The sequence below is a fragment of the Callithrix jacchus genome, chromosome 3 (assembly GCF_049354715.1).
Source record: "Callithrix jacchus isolate 240 chromosome 3, calJac240_pri, whole genome shotgun sequence".
Classification (NCBI taxonomy): domain Eukaryota; kingdom Metazoa; phylum Chordata; class Mammalia; order Primates; family Cebidae; genus Callithrix; species Callithrix jacchus.
In genome coordinates, this window is record NC_133504.1 from 31084167 (window position 1) to 31104340 (window position 20174).

The 20174-nt window shown below is 39.3% G+C and overlaps 1 non-coding gene across 1 annotated transcript; it reads right to left on the bottom strand.

Moving 5' to 3' along the window:
• Positions 1-3575: 3575 nt before the first annotated feature.
• On the bottom strand, positions 3576-3681 carry LOC118152530 (U6 spliceosomal RNA). The gene has a single exon (XR_004741287.1). It is a non-coding gene; the product is annotated as a U6 spliceosomal RNA (small nuclear RNA).
• Between the last annotated feature and the right edge of the window lie 16493 nt (positions 3682-20174).

Here is a 20174-nt window from a genome sequence, read left to right on the forward strand (position 1 = left end):
TGAGCTTATTTTAAGTCAATATTTTGAATTATTTATCTGGATTTAAAAAAATTTCTTTCTGGTTAAGATCTATTGCTGGAGTATGATTGTGTTCCTTTGGAGGTGTCATATTTTCTTGCCTTTTTTTTTTTGTTTCCTGTGTTTTTACATTGATGTTTGTGCATCTGCTGTAACAGTCACTTCTTCCTATTTTTGAATTTACATTCATAGGGGAAGCTCTTTTTCTGAATCTATGGATATGATATTGGTTGGGCAGGTCACTTTCACTTTGATTCTGGTACATGCAGTAGTGTAGAGTGTAATCTCTGTAGGATTTTGAGGGACATAAACACCATCAGTGGTATCTATGATTTTCTTAGTGAGTTAGGGTGTGGTTACTAGTAGAGACTATGGTGAAGTTGTGCTGAGGACAGAGGTGCCGGGTGGGTCAGTCTTCAGTTCCCAGTGGTGGTACAGTGGACTAAGCATGCTTGTCCTCATGCCTCATGGGAGTTTTTACTGTCTCACTGTTAGTAGTTACCATTGGGCAGATTCTTAGGTCTCCAGTTGGCTTGCTCCAATGCCAATTATAGCAGCCATGGACCAGCTAAGTGGGTGAGTTCTCTGGCCTTAGGAAGGCAGCATGGTGTGGGCAATGATAGCAGCAGTGGCAGGATAATTCTCTGGGTCCCAATTGATGTACGATGATGTTGACAGTGACTGCAATTAACTGAGTGGGCAAGTCTCCAGGCCTATGGATGGTGCTTGCAGGTAATATTCAGCTGGGGTGGTAATGGCTGGGAGTTTAGGCCTAACCTTGGGCTTCTGGGAGGAGTGTTCAAGTGCTCAACATGGTAGATTGGATTGGGCAATCCCTAGGAGCCCAGGCTATGTGTTCTATCTAAGAGGAGAATAAAGATGGGCTTGGCAGGCTTATGCTCAGATCCCCATTCCTGCCACCCCAGTGTTGAGATTGGATACCCACCATGGTGGTCAGGGATAGGGTAATACTCAAGTCACAAGCAGAGTGCTCTAGTGAGGGGCAGTAGCAGCTGTGCTGAGGCCCTGCCACTGGAAAGAAGGGGGCTGGCCTCAGTGGCCATAGCCCAGGCCAGCAAGTGGAGAATGCATATCCCTCACATACTCTAGTGCCAGTGGCGTTTGCCTCTTAGCCCTGGTGGTAATACCTCATTCATATCTTGTGCCACAGCCCCAGCTGCTGGAGCCCTTGCTTAACTTACAACTGAGTTCCAGTGGCAACTTGAGCTGGCATCACAGTCTCTGTCCTAGTAATGCTTGCTTCCCATCACCAGCAGCTGTAGCTCATATCTCACATGCTTCTCAACCCCAGCTGCTTGACTGCTCCAAGATAATGCCCCGGTTTCAGCAGCAACAACCTACATTTCTATAATACCTCAACTCCCACACCTCTGTGCCCCAGTGCAGTCTGCCAAAGGCTAGGTTTGAAAGTGGTGCCCTGCTGTGGCCACATTAGGTCTCAGAAAGGTGTTAGAAAGGGTGTGAGACTTGGCCTGAGCTCCCTTCCCAGAGCACTTCTGTCCCATGGCCCCCTAGAAGCTCCCTGTGTTAATTTCATGGGTTTGGAGGCATGGGTGGGCTCTTTTGTGGCCAGGATTGCATGATTCTATGGTGGGAATGTGGGGTCCTAGGATGTTCTCACTTACCCTTTCCTTACTTTGAGGAGTCACTCCAGAAAATTGTTACTCAGTCGAAATGAGACAGATAGCCAACTTCTAGATTTGAGGTACATTCTCCTTGTATTAAAAACCAAGTGGCAAAATCAAGGTGATCAAATTGAGAAGAAAATGTCCCTTCCATCAAACCCCACTTATTTTTAAAAACTTTATTTTTCAGATTTAAAAATCACAAATATTGTGTCATAGATACGATCAGCAGGTAACAGAAAAAACAGCAACAAGGACAAAAGACATTTGAGTACTGAAATGTTTGGCGCTTTGAAGATTTCCAAACCTCTAGCTTTGCAAGTGGTTTTTCTTGATTCGATATGACTTCAGTCCCCATGCACCTAACTGCAAACTGAGTTATATTGAATGAGTATGTACATTGTTACTGGGCATTCAAAAGGCTAAAACTGAGCAAGTCTGAGTAGACAGTAGCTGGAATTTGCAGCTAAAATGACTTGGCTTGAGGCTGTCATGGTCAAACATTACAGTTCTTAAAATGTAATTCCCGAAAGAACTTATTCTTTATCAAGAAGTCAAAGTAGAAGCTAGACTAACCACTCTTCTGTTCCATCTAGAGATTCCACCCAATATCATTTCTTGCTAACCATGTGCCATATTGTCTATCTTACAAGGCAGCCTCTAACTCACATTCTAACTATAAGATGAGCTTGTGATTTCAGGGTAAAATGCAGGCAGGAATGTTTGACATTGGCACTATCCACTTAGTTCCAAGTGATCACGGGCTATTACATAATTTGGTGTGCATTTGCACACTCTTCTAAGTGCATTAAAACCTCACTGACACTAGCATTATTATTAAAACAATTCACTGAAGAGAGTTCTAACCAAATGCATTTCTTCTTTCATTTCAAATACACTAACCTTGGTAAAATATGTTCAAATTACTGGTTAATCTTGGTGGCTTCAGGGTCAGTTTTACAATGTTTCTGTATAATGTAGCATCTGCAATTATGTGAAAGATTACAACTTTGAAAATAAGTAACCAATTACATCCAAGAGGAGAAAATAGAGTCAAACCTTGGCAGCAGTTCTGTTGATCACTTCCTCAATAAGACGTTTTAAACCCATTTTATTATTTTTTTAATGGAGATACTGACAGCTTGTGTACTTTTGTTAGGCACTTATAGTAGAAGCAAAGAGAATTTATTAAAGAATAAAGATGTTTTTCATTTTCTTACTTAAAAGGAGCAGGTGTTAACTTAGGCTTCCAAAATTATTTGGAAAATGGAAATGTCCTATGAAAATTCACAGTTTTGAAAAATTACAATATAATAATTTTATATCTAATTGACCCAAGTTTTGAACTTCTAATGCCTTGGAGGTGCACTGTAAAGGTACTGGGCTAGGAACCAGGAAATCTTCAGTTTTGTTTCGGGTCCCACATTATCTATCTTTATGACTTGAGACAAGTAGCTTTGCCCCTCTGAATCTCAGATCAATCATTTGTTGATTGTGAAGATCCCTTTCAACTGTAAAGTGGTACATATGAATTTTCATTTACATTAAGTAAGTGTGGGATTTGAAAAATACAAGTCTGGTGTCATCTCTACACATCTTCTACAATGCAAAACAAGGCAGAGGCAATCAATCTGTAATTTTATTAATCTCCTGGTTAGTGACTAATCATAAAATTATTGGGCCGATGAAAAAATTAGTAAAGTCTCTAATCTATATTAGAAACTTTGCCACCATTTAATATCAATTAATTAATTTTTAATTTAATGAGTACATAGTATCAACACTTATGGGTTGTATGAGATAATTTGATACAAGCATGTGTAATAATCACAATAATGTAATTCGCATGTTAGGGCGAATCGAATATCCATCGCCTAAAGCATTTATCCTCTGTGTCACAAACAATGTCATAAAAATATAGAACACTTCACACATTTGCACATCATCCTTGCACAGGGAACATGCTAATCTTCTCTGTATATTTCGGTTTTAGCCTAAGTGCTGCTGAAGTGAAGACTCCACCATTTTAATTGTTCATTTCCACTGAAAATAGTTTCAAGGCAACTGCATAGGCAGCAGTGTGGAGGAGATCAGGAATAGACATTATTATTAACCGTTAGAATAGAATGGCTGAGAACCTTGATTGATGAATCTTATTTCTATGTCTTATAACAGCTAAATCTGCAGCTCATGCCAATGGCTTGATACCTGCCTCAAGGTAACTAAATTATTTCCAAATAATGTAATGATTGTTTCAACTGCCAACCACTTCTAAAAAGAAGAAATATACTTCTGTGTAAACTAGCATTAAGTTTATTTTGGTTTAAAGATATATTTTTCTCAAACCGAGCAAATTTTAAAAAATTTATAATTGACTTTTCTAGTTGATGAAATCACTTCTTCCAAGTGTAACAGCAGCTGTGAATCTATCTAAAATAGTGAGCTGATAGTCTCAAATAAGTTTCTTGGGTCAATTTACCACCGCAAGCCACTATACTGTTACATCCAGGCAGAACAGGCTAACCATAGTTAAGTGTTTCCAATTTATTCTGGTTCTTCCTGCCCATTTCATTTACTTTTTGATGCCTTTTATCTCCCAACAACATACAAACCTATAAGGCAGAGAATGTGGTATATATTTCTTGAGTAGCTTGTCAGGTTCACTTTTGAAGAAGAACTTAAAAACAGCTATGCCTTATTGGTATGCAACTATGTCAGCCTGAGTGGTTTTAATTTTTTTCTTTTACTACTGAATACCAACAAAAGTGTCTGGTGCTATTAGCAACAAATTATGCTGCCCATTACTTATACTTAGAAGAATATTAGCATTTTCACTCCTTGCTTCTACCAAAAATATTTTATTCTTAAGTTTTTAGTCTAACAATATTGAAATTTAGGATGGTATAATTGGAATACAGTAACATGTTGGCTTTTTAAAAACTCCTCATTTTAAAAATATTCCCTAGATGAAATTTTCTGCATAGTTTCCAGTAATTCATGCCTATGACCACAGGTAAAGTTTCCTTGGCAGGGAAATTCAGAGTTTAAAATGACTTTTCACTATAGAAATTTATATATTTAAATCTTGTTGTCCTGTTGAAGTTAAATGATTATTAGAAATCTAATTAGTACAGTCTTTTCTTGGTACAATACACATGGCTATGACAAACTAGTGATGCAAACCACTGTTTTAATATCATATGTTGACTTTTATATCAAAATAAAAAATGCATTTTTTCTGATGTTTATTTGTATGTGATTCTCAACATTAGATCAGTTTCAAATATGACTGTAGTCAGTTGCGATTTTTCCTACAGGGAGCTTAAGAGCTTGAATTAACAAGCTTTAATGTAAGCACCACAATAATGACTAAAATATTGTTCCATCTAGACTCACAGAGGAAATATATGTATCTATATTATATATAATATATATTTGTGAAATATGTACATATATATTTGTGACATATGTATTTCTGAACTAATATCTGAGTCATTTAGAACTATAATAATTATTATTTTATTAGTTAATAATCAGTAGCTCACATTCAGTCCTAACTCTCTGCAATGAACTGCTTGCTCAGCAGATGGGTTTTGAATAACTTAGATTCCTGAGTCCATGTCTGTATCCCTAGCTCCTTCCTGATCATGGGCCTTTTGAATAGCTACTTACCCAGGGAGAAAAGATATAAAATCCACTTTGGATATTTGTCCAACAATAACTAAGAGCAGAAGAATCAGCGGCATTTAGACTATACACAAAAGCCAACCCGAAATAACATTCTCCTTAATTTTCAGATGTTTTTTCAGTTTTTGACTTTATGTGATATCCTCCACAGTCCCAGCAGGTTTTCAGGAGACTAAACAGGAGTCATGTCCCCATTCAAATATCACCCTTAATAGTATTTCTGCAGGTCAGAAGACTCTGGTTTATTTATCTCCTCCTTTCATCCTGTGTCTCTTCCACACTTGTGCAAACAAAACATCCCTGAAGAGATGCTACATAGAATTTCCTCGGGAGATGGCGGTGGTTTGGCCAAGCATTTGGAAGCCTGTGCTTAGTGACCCTGCTCACCAGGGCACTTAAAGCGAAAGTATCCTGCCATGTGACAAAGAAAAAGACTTGGAGCTAAAGGGCCTGTGATGGTGGTCTTTGGAGTCAAACTATAACAACCCACTTTAGCTAAAATTTCAGACACTAGAAAATAGAACTGCTTTTTAAAACTAAGAATTGAACCACAGTATCTGTAAAATATGACCATTTAAGTAATACATCACCATAACACTCTTTATGGAGTCTGGTGATGTACTAAATGTGAGTATTAAAAAAAAAATCTTCTGAAACTCTTTCTTGACTTAGTGCCCAGGCACAATGTGCATAGAAGGCAGAGATCCCATAGCCTCTCAGCCATGCCATATTGGAATGGGTTTTTGCTAGTTTGCCCAGTCTTCCTTCAGCTTCTCATGTTTTGTCCAGATCCAAAGATTCTGTTGACTTCAAAGGGAGTTTTGTATAAAGCAAGATGAAAACGGCGGGTGCCGGGCGGGGGGGGACTGTGAATTTCAAATTGAACCCTGCAGAACAAAATATTTTTAGCAAGACACAAGATAATGGATTTTTTTTCATTTGAGAAGAATGATATTTTTCTTCTTTGTTTATTCTTACCAACATAAAGCACAATCTCTGCCCCTACAGTGAAGAGTCTTGAATATGTCTTTTTTCTAAATAAGCTTAGTGAAAGGTTGTGGTTTCCTTAGCAACAGATGACTTCTTTCTATATTTTTCTCTTTGGGGAAAAAACATACTTTGGCTTTATAAAGAGGTTTTCATTTTGGGTATCAAAGCATTTTATGGCCAAATCGTCACCCTGCCTTAGCAAAGCAGATGAATAACACCCTCCCCACTTTACAGATGGGGGAGGAAAATGGCAGCTGGAACTAACAGCTGCAGTGGGAATCATCTGCTGCCTTGTGAGATCTTTGCCAAGGGAGGATGGCAGAAACACCCTAAGGTAACTCACAATAACTTATGCCTCTGCATGATTCCCTCCCCTTGAGTGTAGGTGGGACCTGTGACTTACTTCTAACAAATAGAATATAGCAAAGGTGGTAAAATGTCATGCCTTTGCTTAGATTACATTACATAAAACTCCATCATAGCACACTGGAGAGAGGGATTCCTGCTGCCTTTCAAAAAGCCAATAGCCGTGTTGTGAACACCTATATAAAGGGCCATGCAGAGGCCTTTTGGAGATGAGAGCAACTTTTAGCCAACAGTCAATAAAAAGCTGGGGCTCAGCCCTATAGCTGCAAGCAAATTAGTTTTTCCTACAGCTTGGAAGAGAACATCAAGCTCCAGAAAGTAACAAAGGCAAGCTGACAGCCTGATTTCAGATTTTAAGACTCTGAGCAATGGTGCCCGATACGCCATAATATGTCTCCTGACCAATGGAAACTATGAGATAATAAATATTTAAACCACTAAGATTGTTATACAGCAGTAGATAACTAGTAGGGGGGCTATACAAGTGGATAATTGTTGAGCTGACTAGAGAGACGTTAGAAGACAATGAAAAGGAGGGTAATAGGATAAAGACTTGGAAGACAGATTCATGTAGGATTATATTCAGATTTGGCACTTAGTATTTTACCTTCCTTAAACCACAATTCCTTCATTTGCAGAATGGAGATAATACCCACCTCTGCAAGCTATGATAAAGATGAAAAATTATGGCTCTAAAAGTATCTGGCATTGTACCTGTCACATAGTATGTGTATAGTAAATGATAGCTAGCAGTAGATTTAGTTGTAACATAAAAAGAGTTTTGACCCTGTTTCTAGAGCTCTTGTAATTGCAACATGAACAGAGGGCATTTGTAAAGCTAATTCACTTGAGCAGTTCAAGAAAGCATCTCACCTTTCACCCCATTAGAAGTTCGCAGTACCTGGAGCAAAGGTGGTAGAATTGACAGGCTTAATCTATTTGGACTCTTGGCAGTAGAAAGCCTCCTGCTTGTATGGTAGCTTCTCTTGTGTTCTGTTTATTTTATTCTATTTTGAGGACATTACCTAGGATCACAATATTGTGAGGCATCTGGATGCTGGAGAATGAGCCATTGCTGGCCACTTATCCTGAGATATACCCAAGTGGGTTATCCATCCATAGAAGTTCCTGTGAGGAGACAAGGGAGAGGAAGGAATTGAGGAAGAGCAGGGATGAGTGCAGAATCATTGAAGATGCAGAATGAGAACAAGAAAGATGTCACTTTTATGGCTAGAGTGTGTCTTGCATGGACAAATAGCTGCCTAAAACATGAGATGTGACAATAGACAGATATGACTCTGGGTTATAAAAAGCTGAAGAGATATGACTCAAGTAAGATGGTTACCTAAGTGTGAACAGTTCTATGGTCAATAAGAAGGCTGCTGCCAAGTGTTTGGGTTTTCTCTGCCTCTAATGTAGGTTTCAAGAAAGGATGCCTGGTAAGATAAGCTCACGGTTCTAACTGGAACCTGGAAGTATCTTGACCTCATTGATTATGTAGAAAATACAAGATTCTCCCACACCTCCCTCCCTGAACTAGAGTTTTCTCCTAGAGTGACCAAGTGCAAGATGCCTTCAGTAGACAAAGAATTGTCACCTAGCAACAATTTATCAAAGTACTTCTTTGGAAAGATTCATTCATAGTTACAAGATTTGCATAGTTAAATTTGTAAACTCTGTGATTTATACATGTTTTTTCATCCATGAATTCACAGAGGCATGCATTTTTAAATAAATGGCAAAAAAATTGGCATATACAATAAATATCCTTTTCTACTAACAGTGCTTGATTAAGAAATGTAGTGTAATTAAGCACTCAAGAGATTAGGTGCCCTGCCAGAAGTCATTTAAAATATAAAAGCAATGTGAACCTCTAAAAATAAGAGAGAGAAATTCTAATTTTTCCCTATGATCAGTGCTTAAATGCCATTTTTTCTTGATTTGAAATATCAAATGTTGCAAAAAATTACCCTCCTCTCTTTTAGGTCCCATGCTTTGCCAGTACCCTAAACTTAGCTCAGGATCTTATGTCCCCTAGAAAATGAGACTAAGAATGCACTCTTGTGCAAGTGATTTCATGATAGCTCTTCTAGGAGGAACCTATAAGGAAGTGAAGGAAGCAGAGTAGGGGTCTGGGAAGAAGCGAGACATAGACGTGAGGTCAGCTGGACACTAGCTTCAGGCTGAGCCCATGAGGAGTTCCAGGGCCCAAATGGTAGCCCATAGTAGTTCCAGCTCTAGGTGAGGCAGCTGGGATTTTGTTCTGCATATGAGCCAGCCATTGATGGTGGTTGTGGGCTGCTTCTGAGTCAGGAATAACATCCCAGGAATTTTTAAGCTAGGTGGCTCCCACTGATGAATAAGAAATCTCCAGAGATGAGTACCACTCACAGCCATGAGTCCTTAGCAGTCAACGCCATACACAATGGGAGAATGGCTACACCAGTCTAGGAAGGGAAAATTGGGGTAGGAAACCAGGAGCTCTCATTACATTCAGTGTGCTTATCAGGGATTCAGCACTATCTACTTTATACTGATACCTTCTTTAAAGACTTTCAGACAAATAGACAACTAGAGTACATAATTACCTACATCATGGGCTTTAAATGGCACACTATCCTTCTCAGGAGGCTGGATATTCCACAACTTGTATTTCTTTGGGTTACAGATTTCTCTCTTCAAATAATCCTCATACATAATGGAAATTAAGAGGTAACATGAGATGCTCCGGAATGAGAGTTAGCTTCTCAAAGACAGAAGGGACTTACAGCAGTGGAAGAGCATTGACTGGGGAGATGAACAAGGGCATCAAGGGTTGGAGGTATAGGCGCCCAAGACACTCTCACCTCACTTTCCAATTTGCCCAAGGCTGGTACTGACTACATCAGCTACTCCACCCTCAACTCCAGCAGGTTACACCACTATCTATCCAGGCTGACTGAAACTACAATATGAGCAGAGCTGTTCATAAGATTAGTCATATGAATGAGGCTGAGAAACAAAGAACATGGAACAAAAGAGAAGCAGCAGAATACAGCTGTTTCATACCTTAAGATGCAAAACTGCCCATACCTGGAACAAACTCCCAGAGTACTCACAGGGAAAGAAAGCAATTCAAAGTCTGTGGGTTGGCGGGGAGAAAATAGAGCCGAGGATATTGATAATAAAAGATGGCAATTTCAAACTATTTTGAAATAAATGGGAAGTCAGCATTGTTTAGGGGAAAGGATCTATGAAGGAATCAGAGTTTCTTACAAATTATGATTTAAAGGAAAATGAAGCTTTTAGAAAATTCAAAATTAACGAAGAAAGAGAGAACCTCACACTGTCAGAACAGCAAACTGCTGATCTCTGAAATTTGAACTTCAGCTGTTAGATCAGTGTGCAAGTAGCAAAAGCAAGGAAGTTAAGAATCCTACAATGAGATAGGTGCAGAGAGGGAAAGCAAGGCTATAACCTTGCACACTCATGAATGATTTATTTGGTGGAAAGCCAAGTCCACTTGGGAACTGCATATATTTCATAACTTTGCTGGTTGTAATGAACTTCTCCATTTGAACTAAGTGTGAATAATGCAACCATGCTGCTGCCTAAGATTTTATGAGATAGGCTTTATTTTATCCTGATTTCCCAGCAGTCACAAAAGAAAAAGGGAGAGAGAAAGATCAAGAACAAACTACTCTTCAGCAGGAAGCAAGCCACTTTTCCTGATCAGATTTGAAGAACTGACCTTTCTCTAACCATTGAAAAGGAAAGAGTTGTATCTCTAGAAGTACCAAGGAAAGCAATGTAATAGAAATTTTTTTGGGTACTAGCATTGGTATAGATACATAAATGTGTTTCTTTACACAAAGTTTCAATTTGAATGAGAACATCTAACAATTTACTAAAAAGCTCTTCTCTACATCATGTTTGCTGTTTTTCATGATCACTCAAAATGTCTCCTATTATTTGAAAGTAGAAGTATTTTTAATACGAGCTATAAAACAGTAGTTATTTCCTTCAACATCACAATAGTTGCTTGAATAACAACAACAAGAATTAACATTTAATGAATGTTGCATGCCAGAAAATATCCTAAGTGCTTTACATATATTAAATCATTTAATTCTCAGAACATTCCTTTGAGATGGTATTATAGCTAATTTTATCTGTCAGCCTGGCCATAGTGTTCAGATATTTGGTCCAACATTATTCTGGATGTTTCTGTAAAGGTGTTTTGGCTGAGATTAACATTAAAACTTCAACTTTGAGTAAAACAGATTACCCTCCATAGGTGGTGAACCTCAGTCAATCAATCACTGTCGAAGACCTTACTAGAAAAATACTGACCTTCCCCAAGCAAAAAGGAATTCTGCCAATAGACTGCCTTCACATTCAAACAGAAACTTTTCCCTTTTTCTCCAGCTTACCAGGCTACATCATCTGGTTTGGGAATTACCAAACCACCACAATCACAGAAGCAAATTGCTTAAAATAAATTTGTGCCCTCTCCTTTCTTCTCTCATGCTCTCATGCTGCATGAACATATATACATACTCACATAACCCTTCTTTGTTCTGGAAAACCCTGACTAATACAGACAGGTTTTATTTATTTATTAATAGATGAGAAAACTGAGACCTTTTAGCCAAGTTTGTCTCAAATCAACTTGGAACCTCTGACTTATTTTGTAGCACTTCTTAAATTTCTCCTTTACTGTTCAAAGCAACTGAACTATAAGGTCCATAGAGAATCAGACACACCATATAGTTGAAGCCACCCATATAAACATGACTTTGTTTATTCCATAGACAAGAAATTAATAAGAGTAATTATAAACAAAAGCACTCTGTTAGTTTCACTCTGTGTCATCATGAAAAACAAGACTTGCAATAACTTTTGCCTCTTTTACCAAGGTTGTGTTTCCTAAAATTGTTCCCTCCCAAGTCTGCCAAGATCAAATCATCCCATTACTAGGAGATCTAATTAAACTTAAGAGCTATGCACAGCGAAAGAAACAATCATTAGAGTGAACTGGCAACCAACAGAATGGGAAAAAATTTTTGCAATCTACCCATTTGACAAAGGACTAATCTTCAGTCTACAAAGAACTTAAACAAATTTACAAGAAAAGGACAAACAACCCCATAAAAAAATGGGTGAAGAATATGAACAGACACTTTTCAAAAGAAGACATTTATGCGGCCAAAAAACATATGAAAAAATGCTCATTATCACTGGTCATTAGAGAAATGCAAATTGAAACTACCCTGAGATACCATCTCATGCCAGTTAGAATGGCAATCATTAAAAAATTTGGAGACAATTTGGGAGCAAGATGGCCGTTTAGGAACCGCTCAGGATTGCAGCTCCCAGTGAAAGTGCAGAGGGTGAGTGGATGCCACATTTCCAGATGGATCTTTATTGCCCACAGACCAGGAGATTCACAGGTGGAGGAGCCCCATGGGTTGCCCAGTGCGGCTGGTAAAAGTTATTTGCCAGCACCCTGGCACAGCGGTTCTCCATACAAAATACACTGGTCTGGTTGCCCTTTTAAGGTGTCAATTGGAGCTCCCAGAAGGCAGATTTGCCCACTCATCTGATTAAACAGAGGATTGAAACAGGGAATCAGGAGATTCCCAGGCAAAACAGCACCATGAATCTCAGCACTGTTGTTTCAGCCAGCACAGTGGGTTGCCGCACAGGAAAGCACACAGATCCGGGTGCTTTTTCAGCAGGCGACTGGAACACTTGGGAGAGAGTCAACTGTTCAGCTTAAAAAAAAAAAAAAGGCCCTGAGGCAGGTATCCAGGTGATCAGGCTTGGCGGGTCCCACCCCACAAAACCAAACAAAAAACCCCAGCAATTAAAAATGCTCGGGTTTTCACGGCAAGCACAGCTAAGCCCAGGACAGTCCAGCTCTGTGGGGGAGGGGCATCCACCATTACTGAGGCACTCCACCCCTACAGAGGTAGTCTGCCATTGCTGAGGCAGCCTGCCATTGCTAAGGCAACCCGCTGTTGCTGAGGCAAACCACCATAACAGACAGAGTCCACCATTACAGCGGCGGGAACCATTGCCAAGGCAGTTCTAACCACACCCATATAAACAGGACTGCAGGGAAGTTCACAGGGCAGCAGGGTGGAGCCAACAGCAGCTCAGCAAAGCCTCTGCAGGCAGACAGTGACTAGGCTGCCTCCTTGCTGGGCAGGGCAGCCCTGAAAAAAAAGGGCAGCAGCGCAACAGAATCTCAAAAATAAAGCCCTACCTTCCTGGGACAGAACACCTGGGGAAACAAAGGTGTTTATGAGTTCTGCTGCAGCAGACCTAAATGTACCTTCCCAGCAGCTCTGAATGAACAATGGAGCTCACAGCTCAGCACTTGAGCTCCTATAAAGGACAAACTGTATCCTCAAGCAGCTCCCTGACCCTCGTATATCCAAAGAGTCACCTCGCAAAGGACTGATCAGACTGACATTTGGTGGGCATCATTCTGGGACAAAGATAGCAGAAGAAGAAACTGGTAGCTACCCTAATTGTTCCACAGCTGCGGAAGATGATCCCCAAACAAGCAGGGCCTGGAGTGGACCTCAGCAATCCAACAGCAGAGGGGCCAGATTGTTAGAAGGAAAACTAAGAAACAGAAATAACTTCATCATCAACAATCTGGACATCCACTCAGAGACCCAATCGGAAAATCAGCAACTACAAAAAAGACAGGTGGATAAATCCACAAAGATAAGAAGAAATCAGCTCAAAAGGGAGGAAAACACCTGAAACCAGAACACCTCTCCTCCTACAAGGGATCACAACTCCTCACCAGCAAGGACACAAAGCTGGATGGCGAATGAGTGTGATGAAATGACAGAATCAGACTTCAGAAGGTGGGTAATGAGAAACTTCCATGAGCTAAAAGAACATGTTCTAACTCAATGCAAAGAAACTAAGAACCTTGAAAAAAGATTTGATGAAATGATAACAAGAATGGACAACTTAGAGAGGAATATAAGTGAATTGATGGAGCTGAAAAACACAACACAAGAACTTCACAAAGCATGCACAAGTTTCAACAGCCGAATTGACCAAGCAGAAGAAAGGATATCACAGATCGAAGATCAACTCAATGAAATAAAACAGGAAGGCAAGATCAGAGAAAAAAGCAAAAAACTAAATGAACATGGTCTCCAAGAAATATGGAACTATATGAAGAGACCAAATCTACGTTTGATAGGTGTACCTGAATGTGATGAAGAGAATGAATTCAAGCTGGAAAATACTCTTCAGGATATAATCCAGGAAAACTTCCCCAACCTAGCAAGGCAGGACAATATTCAAGTCCAGGAAATACGGAGTACACCACAAAGATATTTATCAAGAAGAGCAACCCCTAGGCACATAATCGTCAGATTCACCAGGGTTGAAATAGAAAAGAAAATGCTAAGGGCAGCCAGAGAGAAAGGTCAGGTTACCCACAAAGGGAAGCCCATCAGACTCACAGCAGATCTCTTGGCCAAAACCCTACAAGCCAGAAGAGAGTGGGGGCCAATATTCAACATCTTTAAATAAAAGAACTTTCAACCCAGAATTTTATATCAAGCCAAACTAAGCTTAATAAGTGAAGAAAAAATAAAATCCTTTTCGAACAAGCAAGTACTCAGAGATTTTGTCACCACCAGGCCTGCTTTACAAGAGCTCCTGAAAAAGGCACTACACATAGAAAGGAACAACCAGTACCAACCACTCCAAAAACATACCAAATGCTAAAGAGCATCAACAAAATGAAGAATCTGCATCAACTAACAAGCAAAACAGCCAGCTAGCATCAAAATGGCAGTATCAAATTCACACATAACAATATTATCCCTAAATGTAAATGGACTAAATTCCCCAATCCAAAAACACAGACTGGCAAATTGGATAAAAAGCAAATGCCCATTGGTGTACTGTATCCAGAAAACTCATCTCACATGCAAGGATACACAGAGGCTCAAAATAAAGGGATGGAGGAAGATTTACCATGCAAATGGAGAGCAAAAAAAGCAGGAGTTGCAATTCTCATCTCTGTTAAAATAGACTTTAAAGCAGCAAAGATTAAAAGAGACAAAGAAGGACATTACATAATGGTAAAAGGATCAACACAACAAGAAAAGCTAATGATCCTAAATATATACTGACCCAATGCAGGAGCACTCAGATACATAAGGCAAGTTCTTAATGACTTACAAAGAGACTTAGACTCCCACATAATAATAATGGGAGACTTTAACACTCCACTGTCAATATTAGACAGATTAATCAGAGAGAAAATTAACAAGAATATCCAGGACTGGAACTCAGACCTGGAACAAGCAAACCTGATAGACATTTACAGAACTCTCCACCCCAAATGTACAGTATATACATTCTTCTCAGCACCACATCACACCTACTCTAAAACTGACCACATAATTGGAAGTAAATCACACCTCAGCAAATGCAAAAGAATGGAAATCATAACAAACTGTCTCTCAGATCACAGTGCAATCAAGTTAGAACTCAGAATTCAGAAATGAACTCAGAACCACACAGCTTAATGGAAACTGAACAACTGGCTCTTGAATGTTGATTGGATAAACAATTAAATGAAGGCAGAAACAAAGATGTTCTTCGAAATCAACAAGAATGAAGACACATCATACCAGAATCTCTGGGACACATTTAAAGCAGTCTCTAGAGGAAAATATACAGCAATAAGTGCCCAAATGAGAAGAGTGGAGAGATCCAAAATTAACACCCTATCATCAAAATTGAAAGAGCTGGAGGAGCAAGATAAAAAAAACTCAAAACCTAGCAGAAGACAAGAAATAACTCAATCTGAGCCCAACTGAAGGAGATAGAGACACAAAAACCCTTCAAAAAATCAACAAACCCAGGAGCTGGTTTTGTAAAAAGATCAACAAAATAGACAGACCACTAGCCAGATTAATTTTTTTTTATTAAAAAAGAAAAGAGAATAACCAAATAGATGCAATAAAAAATGATAAAGGGGAAATCACCACAGATTCCACAGAAATTCAAAATATCATCAGAGAATATTACAAACAACTCTATGCACATAAACTAGTAAAATTGGAAGAAATGGATAAATTCCTGGACACCTGCCTCCTCCCAAGCCTAAACCAGGAAGAAGTCAAAACCCTTAATAGACCAATAACAAGATCAGAAGTTGAGACAGCAATTAAGAGCCTGCCAAACAAAAAAAAGCTTGGGTCCAGACGGGTTCATAGCTGAATTCTACCAGACACACAAAGAGGAGCTGGTACCATTCCTCCTGAAACTATTCCAAATAATCCAAAAAGAGCGAATCCTTCTTGAATCATTTTATAAGACCAACATCATCCTGATACCAAAACCCAGCAGAGACTCAGTGAAAAAAGACAACTTCAGGCTAATATCCATGATGAATATAGACACAAAAATCTTTAATAAATACTGGCAAGCTGATTGCAACAGCACATCAAAAAGCTTATCCACCATGATGAAGTAGGATTCATCCCACCACGATGAAGACTGGTTCAACATACACAAGTGAACATAATTCACCACATAAACAGAACCAAAGACAGAAATCATATAATTATCTCAATTGATGCAGAGAAGACCTTTGACAAAATTTAACAGCCATTTATGCTAAAAACCCTCAATAAGTCAGGTATGGATGGAATGCATCTCAAATTAATAAAAGCTATTTATGATAAACCAACAGCCAATATCATACTGAATGGGCAAAAACTCAAAGCATTTCCTTTGAAATCCGGCACTAGACAAGGATGCCCTCTCTCACCACTCCTCTTCAATACAGTATTGGAAGTTCTAGCCAGAGCAATCAGGCAAGAAAAACAAATAAATGGTATTCAAATAGGAAAGGAGGAAGCCAAATTGTCTCTCTTTGCAGATGACATGATAGTATATCTAGAAGACCCCATTGTCTCAGCCCAAAATCTCCTGAAACTAATAAGCAACTTCAGCAAAGTCTCAGGATACAAAATCAATGTGCAAAAATCAAAGCATTCCTATACACCAATAACAGACTTAAAGAGAGCCAAATCAAGAATGAACTGCCATTCACAATTGCTACAAAGAGAATAAAATACCTGGGAATACAACTAACAAGGAATGTAAAGGACCTCTTCAAGGAGAACTACAAACCACTGCTTAACGAAATAAGAGAGGACACAAACAGATGGAGAAACATTCCATGTTCATGGTTAGGAAGAATCAATATCATGAAAATGGCCATACGGCCCAAAGTAATTCACAGATTCAACATTATCCTTATCAAGCTACCAATGACCTTCTTCACAAAACTGGAAAAAACCACCATAAACTTCATATGGAACCAAAAGAGAGCCCGCATAGCCAAATCAATTCTAAGCAAAAAGAACACAGCGGGCGACATCACACTACTGGACTTCAAACTATACTACAGTATTAAAGGGCCACAGTAATCAAAACAGCATGGTACTGGTACCAAAACAGAGATATAGACCAATGGAAAAGAACAGAGGCCTTGAAGCTAACATATGATATCTACAATCATCCGATCTTTGAAAAACCTGACAAAAACAAACAATGGGGAAAGGATTCCCATTTTAATAAATGGTGTTGGGAAAACTGATTAGCTATATGCAGAAAGTAGAAACTGGACCCCTTCCTGACACCTTACACTAAAATTAACTCCACATGGATTAAAAACATAAACATAAGACCTAACACCGTAAAAACCCTAGAACAAAATCTAGGCAAAAAGCCATTCAGGTCATAGGAGTAGGCAAGGACTTCATGACCAAAGCACCAAAAGCATTGACGACAAAAGCCAAAATAGACAAATGGGACCTAATCAAACTCCACAGCTTCTGCACGGCAAAAGAAACAGTCACTAGAGTGAATCGGCAACCAACAGAATGGGAAAAAATTTTTGCAGTTTACCCATCTGGCAAAGGTCTGATACCTAGAATTTACAAAGAAGTAAAACAGATTTACAAGAACAAAACAAACAAGCCCATTCGAAAGTGGGCAAAGGATATGAACAGACACTTTACAAAAGAAGACATACATGAGGCCAACAAACATATGAAAAAATGGTCATCATCACTGGTCATTAGAGAGATGCAATCAAAACTACATTGAGATACCATCTCATGCCAGTTAGAATGGCGATCATTAAAAAATCTGGAGACAACAGATGCTGGAGAGGATGTGGAGAAAAAGGAACACTTTCACACTGTTGGTGGGAGTGTAAATTAGTTCAACCATTGTGGAAGACAGTGTGGCGATTCCTCAAGGCCTTAGAAATAGAAATTCCATTTGACCCAGCAATCCCATTACTGGGTATATATCCAAAAGACTATAAATCATTCTACTATAAGGACACATGTACACGAATGTTCATTGCAGCACTGTTTAAAATAGCAAAGACCTGGAATCAACCCGAATGCCCATTGATAATAGACTGGATTGGGAAAATGTGGCACATATACACCATGGAATATTATGCAGCAATCAGAAATGATGAGTTTGTGTCGTTTGTAGGGACATGGATGAATCTGGAGAACGTCATCCTCAGCAAACTGACACAAGAACAGAAAATGAAACACCGCATATTCTCACTCATAGGCGGGTGATGAAAAATGAGAACACATGAACACAGAAAGGGGAGTACTAAACACTGGGGTCTATTGGGGGGAAAAGGGGAGGGCCAGTGGGAAGGGTAGGTGGGGAGGGATAGCCTGGGGTGAAATGCCAAATGTTGGTGAAGGGGAGAAAGGAAGCAAAACACACTGCCATGTGTGTACCTACACAACTGTCTTGCATGCTCTGCTCATGTACCCCAAAACCTAGAATGCAATAAAAAAAAACACTTTTACACTGTTGGTGGGAGTGTAAATTAGTTCAACCATTGTGGAAGACAGTGTGTCGATTCCTCAAGGACCTAGAAATAGAAATTCCATTTGACCCAGCAATTCCATTACTGGGTATATATACAAAGGACTATAAATCATTCTGGTATAAGGACACATACATGCGAATGTTCATTGCAGCACTGTTTTCAATAGCAAAGACCTGGAACCAACCCAAATGCCCATCGATGATAGACTGGACTGGGAAAATGTGGCACATATACACCATGGAATATTATGCAGCAATCAAAAACGAGTTCGTGTCCTTTGTAGGGACATGGATGAACCTAGAGAACATCATTCTCAGCAAACAGACGCAAGAACAGAAAATGAAATACCGCATGTTCTCACTCATAGGCGGGTGTTGGACAATGAGAACACATGGACATAGGGAGGGGAGCACTACACACTGGGGTCTGTTGGGGGGCATAGGAGAGGGACAACAAGGGGTGAGGAGTTGGGGAGAGATAGCATGGGGAGAAATGCCAGATATAGGTGAAGGGGGGGGAAGGCAGCAAATCATACTGCCACATGTGTACCTATGCAACTATCTTCCATGTTCTTCCCATGTACTCCAAAACCTAAAATGCAAAAAGAAAGAAAATCTGGAGATAACAGATGTTGGAGAGGATGTGGAGAAACAGGAACATCGTTACACCGTTGATGAGAGTGTACATTAATTCAACCATTGTGGAAGACAGTGTGGCAATTGCTCAAGGATCTAGAACTAGAAATATTGACCCATCGATCCCATTACTGAATATAAACCCAAAGGATTATAAATTTTTCTGTTATAAAGACACACACACACATATGTTCACTGTGTCACTGTATACAATAGCAAAGACTTGGAACCAACCCAAATGCCCATCAAGGATAGACTTGATAAATTAAATGTGGCATTTATTTACCATGGAATACTATGCAGCCATAAAATAGGATGAGTTCATGTGCTTTGCAGGGGCATGGATGAAGCCAGAAACTGTCATTCTAAGCGAAATGATCCAAGAACAGAAAACCAAACACCACATGTTCTCACTGATGAATGTTGAACAATGAGAACGCATGAACACATGGAGAGGAACATCACACACAGGCCTTTGGGGAGGGACTAGGGGAGGTAAATGTAGTTCCATGCAAGGGAAAACAGTTTAGAAGCCCATCTTGGCTTTGAAGTTAATAGAGACCAATGTGTGATGATGGGCTAATTACCTTTTTAGAGCTTCAGTTTGTTTACCCACAGCCTCAATAACTGCCTCGTCTTTTTTGTTTTTCATTCTCCCATGTCTGTTTTTCCCTTTTCAGAAACCCCATTGTTTCTCCCAATATTCTCTTAACTTTCATTCCTACTCTAGTTTTTAATGCCTATAATTTTCCTCCCTTCTATTCCAGGGTGATTTTTTTAATAAAAAAAGAAGAAAACCTTAAGGGAGACCAGTCTGTCTCCACTGAAGCCATTAATAGATTTTCATTGGTTTTTATTGTTTGAGCTCCACATTTTGCACTGGCTTTAACTTATTATTCCATATGCTAACTCAGATCTACT